This window comes from Canis lupus, chromosome 19 (assembly GCF_011100685.1).
Source record: "Canis lupus familiaris isolate Mischka breed German Shepherd chromosome 19, alternate assembly UU_Cfam_GSD_1.0, whole genome shotgun sequence".
Taxonomy (NCBI): domain Eukaryota; kingdom Metazoa; phylum Chordata; class Mammalia; order Carnivora; family Canidae; genus Canis; species Canis lupus.
Window position 1 is genome coordinate 21,294,644 of NC_049240.1, and position 14,761 is coordinate 21,309,404.

At 42.3% G+C, this 14,761-nt stretch overlaps 1 long non-coding RNA gene and 1 pseudogene across 1 annotated transcript in view; both read left to right on the forward strand.

Moving 5' to 3' along the window:
- LOC111091126 overlaps positions 1–14,761 on the forward strand; it is a 134,184-nt gene that overhangs the window by 39,538 nt on the left and 79,885 nt on the right. Inside the window, exon 2 of the long non-coding RNA XR_005373991.1 lies at positions 237–361. This is a non-coding gene — a long non-coding RNA (uncharacterized LOC111091126). The remainder of the gene's footprint in view (positions 1–236; positions 362–14,761) is intronic.
- On the forward strand, positions 8,955–9,600 carry LOC106560029 (annotated as a pseudogene).

Genomic DNA, 14,761 nt, shown 5'->3' on the forward strand with positions numbered 1-14,761 from the left:
CAGGATTGCGCCCTGGGCCAAAGGCAGGCGCTAAACCACTGCACCACCCAGGGATCCCTGGGACACAGTTCATTAAGATATAACCTATTTAAAGAGAGGAAAATATTTTCAGCTGTCCATTTAAATAGGAAAAACTTTCAGAATCCTGTGAGTTCCCTTGGTGCAAGTACACAGAAGCAAAGATGGTTTCCCAGTCCATTCCCTTCAGTAATACTCGTTCTTTCACTGTAAATTAGGAGCTGGAATATCCATAAATCTAGGAATTTCAGCACCCAGACTGGAAGACACTACTATACTACATGCAGAGATGGAAACATCTTAAAGAACAGCTAGGATATTATTGAAGTTTTTCACCACTAAGGTAAGGCAAATGTTCCTCAAATGTTCCTTAAATGTTCCTCGCAGCCTTGTCCTGATCTTCAACTGGAGATGTTTCTGAAGTAAGAGAGAAATGTGAAAAACTTCCCTGATACATCGCTAAAAGGGACCTTATAAGGTCTATGTAAAAAGAACAATGGAACTCCAAGAGGTTCAAACTTTAACTTTAAAAAAATTCAGAATTGGACATAATAAAAAGCTACTCAAACAGGCATCTCTTTTTTTCTTCAGGAAAATTGCTATTTTGGTTCTTTATTATCCAAGTTGAGTATCTCATAAAGTAGCATTTATTTATTTGTTGTTATTGTTGGAGTTCAATTTACCAACATATAGCATCACACCCAGAGCTATCCCATCACGTGCCCCTCTAGTGCCTATCACCTAATCATCCCAATCCCTCACCCAACTCCATTTCCAGTTCCCTTAGTTCATTTACCAGAGAAAGGTGTCTCTTATGTCTTTTTCAAGAGGGAGAGAGAATCTTTTTTTTCTTTTTTTTTATTTATGATAGGCACACAGTGAGAGAGAGAGGCAGAGACAGAGGCAGAGGGAGAAGCAGGCTCCATGCACCAGGAGCCCAATGTGGGATTCGATCCCGGGTCTCCAGGATCATGCCCTGGGCCAAAGTCAGGCGCCAAACCGCTGCACCACCCAGGGATCCCAGGGAGAGAGAATCTTAAGCAGGCTCCAGGCATAGCAAGTGGCTGTCATGTGGCTTTATCTCAAGAACCTGAGGTCATGATCTGTGGCAAAAATCCAGAGTCACAAGCTTAACCAACTGAGACACAGAGGCCTCCCAATGCTCAATCGCTTTTTCTTACAGAATAACAATTCCTTGTATGGATTGATCTGAAGAATCTTTTTCATTCACTTAAAAAGGGACAGCTTCATGGTCTCTAGTTGAATGATACTAAATAAAGGTGAATTTATTTGCAAAAGAAACTTGAATTTCTTGGGAAAGGACATATTTCTTGAACTAACCATCTGAATCCGTTTAGGTGAAGCCCTTAAAATTTTTTATCAGATGGATAGAAGATGGTTGAGCAGAGGTCCTCATGTCAGCTAGGCCCCTAAATTTAGCTACATAACTATAAAGCCATCCTGAACACCAGTGAATTCAAGCTGCAATCTAAGCAAGATTGACTGACTCTACAAATAGAAAAGTGAAAAATTTTTGCCTGGTGGATATAAAAAAACAAAACGAAGGGATTTATCAGAGGATAATGGGCAGCATGGAGGTAGCATGTGTAAGCTAGTTGCTTGAAAGTAAAAGAGCCCCGATGTTCAAAATCTGGACCTTTAGAAATGTGCTCCTCAAGAGACTTCCCTACCCTCCCATAGGTGAAAGGGCCCAGAACCACAGGTAAGTGAGTAGGATCTCAATATTCCTGGAAGCCAGAAAGTACCCAAGCACCTGAGCCAGCAGAGTTCCCATGTATTGGTTCAGGGAAGTGGGTTTAGATCAGCACGTATGAGAGAATATTCAACTTGAGGTGCAATCACCCACTGTCGTAGGCTTGGCCAGGAGACCATGGTGGGTCCATACAAGGGATTGGAACACATCCTCTCCCTTCCTCTGGGAGGTAGATTATGTGACCATTGGACAGGTTGAATGTTCTCTTTGTGGGGGACCAGCCACCACAGAAAGGGACAAACTTCCCTTTCCTCCAGGAAGAGGGGGTAAGAGCAAGAGTGGCAAAGACTCTCCCTGGGGAAACATAAACATTGCATATTTCAGTGTCCCTCCATGTCTGCTAGGGGAGAATTGTAGAGTCTGCACTGGAGTCTGCAGATTTGTCAATTATCACTTCACTCATCTCCAAGGCTGGAGATTAAGGTGTGGTCTATTTTCCTCTCACCCGGAAAATGAGTATGAAAAGTTTCAGGGAACAAATCGCTCACAGAGCAAAGAGCTTACAGTGAGCCTGGACCCTGACAAGGTCGGCACAACACCACCCAGGCACAGACCCATGAAAATCTGTGCAGAAGGCCCTTCCTGGGAGGATCACCTGGAAGAACAGGTGACCAGCACATTTCTTGACCAAACAGAACTGGAACCTCCAGCATTGGGGGAACATAGCAAAGCAACTCAAGGTTTTCCTTGAGGCCAGGAGGGCCCAGGACAGCCAGAATGCTCCTGCCACTGGAGGGCCCCTGAGGTGTGCAGATCAGTTGCCCCTGCCCCAGAGCATCTAGGCCCCTGCAGCCTGAGAGCTGTGGTAGTTACTGTGGTAGCTGACTCCAGGTCTGCAGAGCTGGTCTCCATGACCGTTGTTCCTCCTGGGGCCTCATAGGATAAAAAACAGCCACTGAGCCTCACATTGGCCTCACAGGATAAACAGGATAAACATCTCTCTTGAGCCATTCCCCAGGCAGGGGCCTGAGCAGCTCACCCAGGTGCTCACATCTAAGATCAGCACAGAAGACAGCTCTCCCAGAAGACCAGCTTGATGGACATGGGAAAAGCAAGTTATTGACCAAACAGCACTGGAAAGTTCCAGGGGAATCCAAGGGATTTACAGTATATAGAATCAGAAGATACTCCCCCTTGTTTTTTGATTTCTGATGCTACCCTAACCTTTTTTTCTCTTTTTTTTCCCTTCTCTCTTTTTCCCCTTTCTCCATAAAAACTTGTTTTTGGCCACTATGCACAGAGCAAAATGAAAAACTCACTTCAAAAGGAAGAATCAGAAATAGTCTCTCTCCCACAAAGTTACAAAATTTGGATTACAATTCAATGTCAGAAAGCCAATTCAGAAGCACTATTATAAAGCTATTGGTGGCTCTAGAAAAAAGCATAAAGGAGGGGGATCCCTGGGTGATGCAGCAGTTTGGCGCCTGCCTTTTGCCCAGGGCACAATCCTGGAGACCCAGGATCGAGTCTTACGTCGGGCTACCAGTACATGGAGCCTCCTTCTCCCTCTGCCTGCGTCTCTGCCTGTGTGTGTGTGTGTGTGTGTGTGTGTGTGTGTGTGTGACTATCATAAAAAAAGCATAAAGGACTCAAGAGACTTCATGACTGCAGAATTTAGATCTAATCAGGCAGAAATTAAAAATCGATTAAATGAGATGCAATCCAAACTAGAAGTCCTAACAACAAGGGTTAACAAGGTGGAAGAATGAGTGAGTGACATAGAAGACAAATTGATGGCAAGGAGGGAAACTTAGGAAAAAAAGAGAAAAACAATTAAAACATCATGAGGATAGGTTAAGGGAAATAAATAACAGGCACAGAAGGAGAAATCTACATTTAATTGGGGTTCCCGAGGGCGCCAAAAGGGACAGAGCATAAGATACCTAGGAATAATCCTAACCAAAGAGGTAAAGGATCTATACCCTAAAAACTACAGAACACTTCGGAAAGAAATTGAGGAACATACAAAGAGATGGAAAAATATTTCACGCTCAGGAATTGGAAGAATTAGTATTGTGAAAATGTTAATGCTGCCCAGGGCAATTTACACATTTAATGCAATCCTTATCAAAATATCATGGACATGCTTCAGAGAGTCAGAATAAATTTTCTTAAGTGTTTTGTGGAAACAGAAAACCCTCAAATACCCAGTGGAATATTAAAAAAAAAAGATAGCTGGGGGAGTCACAATGCCAGATTTCAGGGTGTACTACAAAGCTGTGGTCATCAGGACAGTATGGTACTGACACAAAAACAGACACATAGATCAATGGAACAGAATCGAGAATCCAGAAGTGGACCCTCAACTTTATGGTCAACTAATATTTGACAAAGGAGGAAAGACTATCCACTGGACAAAAGACAGTCTCTTCAATAAATGGTGCTGGGAAATTGGACATCCACATGCAGAGGAATGAAACTGGACCCTTCTCTTATAGCATAAACAAATATAAACTCAAAATGGATGAAAGAACTAAATGTGAGACACTATTCCATCAAATTCTAGATGAGAACTCAGGCAACACCCTTTTTGAGCTTCGGCACAATAACTTCTTGCAAGATACATCGGTTAAGGCAAGACAAACAAAAGCAAAAATGAACTATATGGACTTCATCAAGATAACAAGCCTTTGCACAGCAAAAGCAAGAGTCAACAAACTAAAAGACATCATACAGAAAGGGAGAAGATATTTTCAAATGCCGTATCTGATAAAGGACTAGAATCAAAGATCTAAAAAAAAAAAGTATTAAACTCAAAGCTAAGAAACAAAGAATCCAATTATGAAATAGGCAAAGATATGAACAGAAATCTCACAGAGGAAGACATAGACATGGCCAACGTGCACATGAGAAAATGCTCCGCATCACTTGCCATCATGGAAATACAAATCAAAACCACAATGAGTACCACCTCACAGCAGTGAGATTGGGGAAAATTAACAAAGCAGGAAACTACAAATGTTGGAGAGGATGCGGAGAAAAGGGCACCCTCTTACACTGTTGGTGGGAATGTGAAATGGTGCAGCCACTCTGGAAAACTGCGTGGAGATTCCTCAAAGAGTTAAAAATAGACCTGCCCTATGACCCAGGAATTGCACTGTTGGGGATTTACCCAAAGATACAGATACAATGAAACTCCGGGACACCTGCACCCCAATGTTTCTGGCAGCAATGTCCACAATAGCCAAACTGTGGAAGGAGCCTTGGTGTCCATCGAAAGATGAATGGATAAAGAAGATGTGGTTTATGTATACATTGGAATATTACTCAGCCATTAGAAATGACAAATACCCACCATTCGCTTCGACGTGGATTAAACTGGAGGGTATTATGCTGAGTGAAATAAGTCAATCAGAGAAGGACAAACATATGTTCTCATTCATTTGGGGAATGTAAATAATGGTGAAAGGGCATAGAAGGGAAGGGAGAAGAAATGGGTAGGAAATATCAAAAATTGAGACAGAACATAAAGCTTCCTAACTCTGGGAACCAAACTAGGGGTGTTGGAAGGGGAGGAGGGTGGGGTTGGGAGTGAATAGGTGATGGGCACTGAGGGTGGCACTTGATGGGATGAGCACTGGGTGTTATTCTGTATGTTGGCAAGTTGAACACCAATAAAAAATAAATTTATTATTTTAAGGAAAATAATAAAAAATAAATAAAAATAAATTAAAAAAAAGAAGATGTGGTATATGGGTGAGACATAAAGGAGATCCACATAGGAAGCCCTTGTAGCAAGTCCACCATAATAACGGGTTATGTTAAATGACATGCTTTCTCCCCCTGCTACGTGACACCAGTGCATTGCTCTGTGCCAGGAGGAAGTAGGTGCTCAGATTGCTGAAGGCACCAAATCCATTTCTGTTGGGCTCTGGACCCAGGGAGCTGGAGCATCTCCCAGAATTCCATACCTACCTGGGCTGGCTCTAGGGTTTTTCTCCATTACACTTCTCAAGTAGGTGCAAATGAAGCCATGACTCTATCACAGCCTCTGTGTTGAGCTTTAGAAGATGGGCCAGTAACCTCACCTCCAGGGATCATCTTTCCCAAGGGCCTAGAAAGGAAGTAGGGAAATTTGAGTGGGAGTGGAAGTACCTTCAGTGTGAGAACTGTTATCCAATGGAAGGGAGCTACACAGAGAGGAGAGTGAAGCTCAGGATAGCATCACTATTCCTCACTTTGTGCCTGCGGACACGTCACTCCACCTCTCTGAGCAGTGGTTCTTGGATCAGGGCCTTTCTATAGCACTGGTGCCCCTGAAATTGTTGAGAAGACAATGAAAGCTGTATCATACAGGTTGCGCTGGATGAATAGACCAAGCACTGCTTTCTCCATTTTGGCAGTGAAGCTCCTACTTTTATAGATGCACAAGTTCAGCCTCAGGGAGGCCAGGGATATGTCCAATTTCTCACAGGATGAATCTTGCTGGATCCACATGTGACCATAGCTATTCTCGTTGCTCTGCCCCAAAACAACCAGCAGGGCTGGCCTTCTGGTTACACCAGATAGGGGTCTCCTAAGCCTGAGGAGGCACTTGGGAGGGGTGGGGAAAGCAATATTTATAGGCCATTACCCAGGGCCTTGTTTTCTCATTAAATCCTAAGAACTTCAATGAGTGCTATTGTCCCCATTTAGCAGCGGAGGGACCCTGGGCTCAGAAAGGTGACTCTCACTTACCAACAATACATTGGAGAAGGGAAGTTCATACTCCCTGCCCCAGGAGGCCCTTGCCCACAGCATCAAGTAAGTTTTTGGAAGAATGAAGTGAGAGAGTACAATACAGGGACATACAGTGAGTCCTTAGGCTTCAGGAGATCAATAGGCCTTCCTCAATCTGGAGAAGATAAGAGGTCAAAATGCCAGCATCTCTAGGCCCTGGAAGTCCTTACAAGACTCAAAGCTCCAGAGGGGCAAGCCTCATGCCACCCACCCAACCAAACCACCTCTGGTTGACAAAATCCTTCCATGCCTTTCTTCAGGAGGAGTACATTGGCTTCAGGATGGCACAAGAGTTCCAGGGGCAGGTTGAACCTGCACGACCTTTCTTCCACCCACTCCACAAGGCAGCACATAGAGACTCACCAGGCTTTCTCCCACAGGCTACCAGGTCAGCTCCAGCCATCCACACAGGGATGTAGAGACTTAGCAGCCCATGTGGTCTTTAAGGTTCCTCTCCTCCCTGCCCGATGGAGAGTGTGTCTCTCCCTTCTTTGTGCCTCCTGTGCCCAGTGGCTCCAGGGTGAGGGTTTAGTCTTTGGGGCCTGTGTGCCTGCCACCCTCTAAGTGTAGTGTCTCCATTGTGCCCCCAAGGGGACACTGGGAGGCTCTTAAACCCCCATTTCCCCAGGGAGGTCCCCTATTCCCAAGATCCAACAGGAATATCCACCTCTTCATTGGAACAACAGATTCCAAGTAATGTTTTTTGGTGGAAAATTCATTTTCATTCTTACTGCTCATGTGTTCTCTGACATCCAGTAGCCTCCTGACCCTCTCAGACCCTCGGTTTCTTTAACTCTGCCATGGGTGATTGGACTTTCACCTTCCACCCATAAAGCTCAAACTCAGTCACATACTTGAAATTTTCAGTCATTTTGCCCCAGTACCTTCTTCTACACTGACTGTTTGTTCCTGTAAGAACTCCATGCTGTGGGCAGGAAGTGGATCTATGTGGATACAAACCTCGACCAAACGACTTTATGCTTGGAGAAACAAAATACAATGAGTAAAAAACACGTTGGTAGGTTGGGCTACATGTTGAGGGTGGAGCCTCCTTAATATTCTCTTTCCATTTTCCTCTACGCCTCTCCTTACACTTTTTCTTTTGCTATCATAACAAAAAAAAAATCATTCTTCTACTATAATCAGGATACCATACTGAAAAACATCACCCTAAGCCATATTATTTTTCAGTTGTGAAATTCATAACTTAAATTGTCAGTCATGAGTTAATACCCAAAATAATAAAACTGCTTTTACCACTCAAATTTGGTCAGATTAAAAGGAAGGTGTTGTGAAGCTAACATTTGGACATACCAAGTGAAAAGTGGTGTTATTATTCCCAATGATAGATCTGGAAAATAAGGTCCAGATAATGCAAGTGATTTGTCTGAATCCACACATCCAGTTGCTGGTGGAGGTGAGAATCAAAATCCTTCCCTTTATGCGGACCAACTATTATGTGGCATTGAAGTTCTAAAGACAGAAGATGGCTTAGGACTCCATATATATCTGGATTACTATATATTTAAATGCCTCAGTTGTGTTTCTTTTTCACTAGGCTTTTCCTCATATAGGTTTCCAAAATGTTCGTCCAAAAAATGTCTATAATCCTGAGAAAACAGACATGATTTTGATCAGGGAAATGCTCCACTGTTCTGTCTTCAAATTCTTTCTCTTTTCTTTTCTCCATATTTTCTTCTTGGAGCAAATTTAGATCATTTGACTTTCTAGTTAAGGCTTCACATTATTTCCCTACTTTATTTACATATTCCATTACTTTTTAAAAAACACTTGATTGATTTATTCATGAGAGACACAGAGGGAGAGACAGGCAAAAACACAGGCAGAGGGGGAAGCAGGATCCATGCAGGGAGCTCGACAGGGGACTCAATCCTGGTCTCCAGGATCACAGCCTGGGCTGAAGGAGGCGCTAAACAGCTGAGCTACCCAGTCTGCCCTACATATTCCATTTCTTTTTCTATCTGAACTGTGTAAATATATCAGGTGTACCGTGCGTTTTTGTCTGTCATTTTCACCTATCCCTAATCTGATGTAACTGAATAAAGAAGTTCTTATATTCTGTCTTTCTTGGGACAACTGGGTGGCTCAGCAGTTGAGTGATAACCTAGCACAAGACATGATTTCAAGCCTGGAGATTGAATCCTGATCCAGGATCCCCACAATGATCGCCTTTTTTCTGATTTACTTATTTCACTCAGCAGAATACTCTCCAGATCCTTTCATATCGAGCAAATGATATGTATACTTTGTTTCCACGCACAAGAAATAATCAGTTGTCACTCTGTGTTACAGGACCACATCTTATTTATTCCTTCATCTGTTGAAGGACATGATGGTTCCTTCCATGGTTTGGCTGTTGTACACATTTGTGCTATAAAACAAACATTGGGTTCTCTTTTCCGGTTACTGGGCATGAGCTACCATGAGCAGCAAAGTCTCCCGTAACACCCTGTATAAGGCTATGTGGGAGGCCCTGCACAGGAACCAGCACAGCGCTGGAAGTTTCTGGTGACTGGAGCTGCAGATGATATGGAGGAACTATGACCCTCAGAAGGACAAATGCTTCACGGACACCATCAGGCTTTAGTCCCTCCCTGCCCCAAGTTCTCCCTGTGTGTTTTGGGGGACTAGCAGCACTGTGATGAGGCCAAGGCAGTGGATATTCCCCACATGGACATTGAGTCACTGAATAAATTCAACAAGAATAAAAACCTAGCTAAGAAGTTGGCCAACAAGTATGATGCCTTTTAGGCTTCAAATCTCTGATCAAGCAAATCTCACAAATCCTGGGTCCAGGCCTGAATAAAGCTGGCAAATTCCCTTCCTTCCTGACCCACAATGAGAACATGGTGGCCAAAGTGGATGAAGTGAAGTCCACCATCAAATTCCAGATGAAGAATATGCTATGTCTAGCAGTGGCTGTTGGCCACATAGAGATGGCAGACGATGAGCTCGTGTAACATATTCACTTAACTGTCAAATTCCTGGTGTCCATGCTCAAGAAGAATTGGCAGAACGTCCAGGCTTTGTACATCAAGAGCACCATGAGCAAACCTCAGCGCCTTTAATAAGACCATTTAATAAATCCTAGTGCTGCCGGTAAAGAGAAATAAAAGAAAATAAAAAGAAAATAAAATAAACATTGGGAGGCAGGTGTCCAGTTGTTTCACCACATCTGTATCTTTGGGATAAATACCCAGTAGTGCAATTTCTGGGTCATAGACTAGCTCTATTTTTATCTTCCTGATGAAACTCCACTGTTTTCCAGAGTGTTGCACCTGCTTGTATTCCCACCAAAAGTGCAAAAGTGGTCCCCTTTCTCCACATCCTCGCCAGCATTAGTTGTTTCCTGTCTTGTGAATGATACCATTCTCAGGGGTGAGAGCTGGTATGTCATTGTGGTTTAGATGTATGTGAACCTGATGGCAATGGTTGTGCAGCATTTAGTCATGTGCTTGTGAGCCAACAGTAAGTCTTCTTCACTGAAATCTCTGTTCATATCTTCTGCCCAATTGCAGCCTTGCTGGATAAAGGCTTCTTGGCCACATGTTTTCTCCTATGGCTTACCAATTACATCTCAAGTGAGATTTCCTTTTGTCATATATCCAAGTTCTTACTGTGTCATAAGCACTCCTTGAGATAATAAAACTCAAGGATGAATCAGCCTTTATGGTCGCCATGGGACATTTTTGTTGATTACATTACAACAAAGACACAGGCTGTATTTTTCAGACTTATGAGAAAATCAGGTTCGCAAATGGTGGCAAATCATACAGAAGTGCTCAATCAGCTGATGGGGAGTCAGTCTCTAGTATAAGGGTATTTAACCACTATGCAATGCACCTTTCCATGTCTCTACTTTCTGCTGGGTAGACCCTAACTTTCTACAATGGTTTTGGTATCAATAATACTTTTTTTGGTATTTTTTTTATTTTAGTTCAATTTGCCAACATATAACACCCAGTGCTCATTCTGTCAAGGTCCCCCCTCAGTGCACGTCACCCAGTCTCCCCAACCATCTGCCTACCTCTCCTTCCACTCCCCTTTGTTAGTTTCCCAGACTTAGAAGCCTGTCATGCCTTGTCACACTCTCAGATTATTCCCACTCCTTTTCTTTTTTAAAAAAAAATTAAATTTATTTATGATAGTCACACACACAGAGAGAGAGAGAGAGAGAGGCAGAGACACAGGCAGAGGGAGAAGCAGGCTCCATGCACCAGGAGCCCAATGTGGGATTCAATCCCAGGTCTCCAGGATCATGCTCTGGGCCAAAGGCAGGCGCCAAACCACTGCACCACACAGGGATCCCTCCCACTCTTTTTCTATTATTCCCCTTGATACCTTTCATTATTTTTTATATCCCCTGTATGAGTGAGCCATATTATAATTATCCTTCTCTCATTGACAAAATTCGCTCAGCATAATACCTTCCAGTTCCATCTACCACAAAGTAAATGGTGGGTATTCATTCTTTCTAATGGCTGATTAATATTCCTTATATATATCTCACATATTCTTTATCCATTCATCTATCGATGGACAATGAGGCTCCTTCCACAGTTTGGATATAGTGGACATTGCTGCTATAAACATTGGGGTGCAGGTGATCCAGCATTTCACTGCATCTGTACCAGACCCATCCATCCTGAGCCTCCACCTGAATGATCGGCTTCTCCCAAGGCCCTGCCGGATGCCCCCTCCAACCCTATACCAAAATTGGCCATTGGTATGTGGTGCGATTTCCCCCAGATGCAACTCCTCTGTTAGTGGCTTGGGAAAACTGAGGGCTACACTGCCCCTCCTGCGGTTCTGCTGGAGTTCCCTGCTGAGCACTTTTCCATCTGGGAAAAATATGGTATAGATTTTTTAACATTCCTGCATCTCCCAGGATGGGCTTTCCTGTCTTGGAGGCTTTCTCCACAGACTTTAGCGTGGCTTCTTGTGTTGCCCCTCCCCCACTTGATTCTTTTATGTTTTATTTTATTTTTCTGCCTTCCTACCTTGTTAGAAGCGAAAACCCTTCTCTCTGTAGCCTTCCAGCTGTTCTTTCTTTAAATATCAGGTCAAATTTGTAGGTTTTCAGGATGGTTTGAAAGTTGTTGGGACCAGGTGCTATTTTTGAACAATGCTTTTGAACATAGATATCTCTCTGAAGTCTGTATGTCAGAGATATATCCCAGAGACTTTGGGATATATTTCCCAAAATTGGGATTACTGGATCAAATGGTAGTGCTTTTTATAGGCCTTTGAAGATTCCCTTTTGGTTTTCGTACTAAAGTCAGCAGTTACATTATGTGTTGGGTAGGTTAAATCTGTGTCAACTCCAAGACCTTTCTAAAACATACTCTCACACAGGTGGCTCTGCAAGGTAAATGATGAGTAATGGCATCAAATATTTGAACTTTGAGAAAAGTATCACTCATTGTTGTATGGTTTTATTTTTGTGGTGTTGTATGGTTTTGACAGCAAGGTGACAACAGTCCATTGTATTTCAATGTATTTTTCAGTGTCTTATTCAAGTACATGGGACAATATTCCTAACAGGTCAAATCAGTCTGCTATCTCCTTGGGGATGTGGGCCAGTGAAACCTGTATCTTGGAGATAACAAAATATGTACTATACAAATGATTCATTTGAAGATACCATGGAAATTCATTCACTGAGTTGATTCAAGATTAATTATTCTAGCAGCACTTCATCAGATTTGTTGTTTAAGTGTCTAGCTTGTGATTTTTACTCAGGTGGTGATCTCCAGGTCCTGAAATTGAGCTTCATGTTTGGCTCCATGTTGGCTCTGGAGACTGTCTTTAATTCCCAGGATTCAACTATTCATGCTTTTGCACTTTGCATAGAAATCTTCTTAATCATTGAGATTTGTCATCTGTATGGCTCTCCTTTTGGCAAATTAGAGACATAAAACGTGTCAATGTTTGGGATTTCCTTAATTTTTTCACTTTTAATTATTCAGTTAATGTTCATCCATGACTTTTTTGTGGTTTGATAAATCAGTTATTTCTATTGCTAATATTTATTTAGAGAGAAAGAGTGCAAGTGTAGGGAGAAATGGCAGAGGAAGAGGGAGAGAGGATATTTTATTGGGGGGAATCTTAAGCAGGTTCCAGACAGACCATGTGGCTATCATGTGGCTTGATCTCAAGAATCTGAGGCAAAATCTAGCAAAATTAATAGTCAGACGCTTAACCATCTAAGAAAACCAGGCTCCCCAAGAGCTCAATTGCTTTTCATTACAGAATAATATTTCCTTGAATGGATTGAATGGAAGTTTTTTTTCATTCATATAAAGATGGACAGCCTAGTTGTCTCTAGCTTCAGTAAACCTAAATAAAGCTGAATTTTACTGAAAAGAAACTTGAACTTCTTGGGAAAAGACTGGTTTCATAGACTAACTATGATTCTGTTTGGATTAGGCTGATTAAAAAACAAATTTCAGATGGATTGAAGTTCATGCAGTAGAGGTCCTTATGTCAGCTCGTCCCCTAATTTTAGCTACATAACTATCAAGCCATCCTGAATACCAGTGAATTCAAGCTGAATTATAAGCCAGAATGGCTGACTCTACAAATGTAAAAGTGAAAAATATTTGCACAGTGGTGTGTGGAGTAGTATAATGGAATGGATTTATCAGAGGATCATGGGTGGTGTGAGGTGGGAGTATCTATAAGCCAGCTGCAGGAAAGTGAAAGAGCCCTGAAGTTCAAAAACTGGACCTTTAGAAATCTGCTCCTCCAGAGACTTCTCTGCCTAAAAGGGGTTCATTAGTGAAAGGTTGCAGGAACAGAGGTGAGAGAAGTCTCAATATTCCTGGAATGCAGAAATTACCCATGTGCCTGAGCCAGTAGAGTGCCCACATATTGGTTCAGGGAAATGGATTAAATTAGCGATCCTGGGAGAATATTAAGATTGAGGTGCCATCAGCCACGATCTCAGCCAGACCAGGAAACTGGGGTCCATGTTGAGTCCATACAAGGGACTGGAACACAGCTTCCACCTTCCTATGGGAAAGGCAGATTGGGTGACCATTGAACAGATTGAATGTTCTCCTTGCCGGGGACCAGCAACCACAGAAAAGGAGAAACCTCCACTTCCTATAGGAAGAGAACTTGAGAGCAAGGGTGTCTAAGACTTCCTGAGGAAACCTAAACATTCCACATTTCAATGCCCCCCAATGTCTGCTAGGGGAGAATTGGAGTATCCAGACACCATTGTACTCTGCAGATTTGTCAAACACAACTTCCCTCATCTCCAGGGCTGAAGACTGAAGTGTAGTCTTTCTAACTTTCACCCCAAGAAGAGTCATGAAGGGGGACTCTTAAAATTCTTCTTTAAGAACTCCAATGGAACAATCAACAAAAACAGGGATTGAATAGTTATCATGATGACACTAAATTCATATCTTTCAATATTAACTCTGAACATGAATGGGCTTAATGACCCCATCAAAAGGCGCAGGGTGTCAGACTGCCAAAAAAGCAGGACCCACATATTTGCTGTTTACAGGAGACACATTTAAGACATAAGGACACCTACAGCTTGAAAAAAAAAGGTTGGAGAACCATTTACCATTCAAATAGTCCTCAAACCTCAAAAGAAACCCAGGTTAGCCATCCTTATATCAGATAAACTAAAATTTCTCCCAACACCTGTAGTGAGAGATGAAGAGGGACACTATATCATGCTTAAAGGATCTATTCAAGAAGAAGACTTGACAATCAAAATATATATGCACCGAAGGTGGGAGCTGACAAATATATCAATCAATTAATAACCAAAACTAAAACATACTTAGGTAATAATACACTTATACCTGGTGATTTCAACCTAGCACTTTCTATACTAGATAGGTCTTCTAAGCAAACACGTGGAGGTTAAGGACCATCTTGCTAATAGATGAAAGGATCAACCAGGGAAAAAAGGAAGAATTAAAAAGATTCATGGAAACTAATGAGAATGAAGACACAACCAATCAAAATCTTTGGAATACAGCAAAAGCAGTCCTGAGGAGGAAATATATCTCAATACAAGCATCCATCAAAAAACTGGAAAGAACTCAAATACAAAACTAACCTTACACCTAAAGAAGCTAGAGAACAAACAGCAAATAGATCCTACACCAAGCAGAAGAAGAGAGTTAATAAAGATTCGAGCAGAACTTGACAAAATCGAGACCAGAACTGTGGAACAGATCAACAAACCCAGGGTTTGGTTCT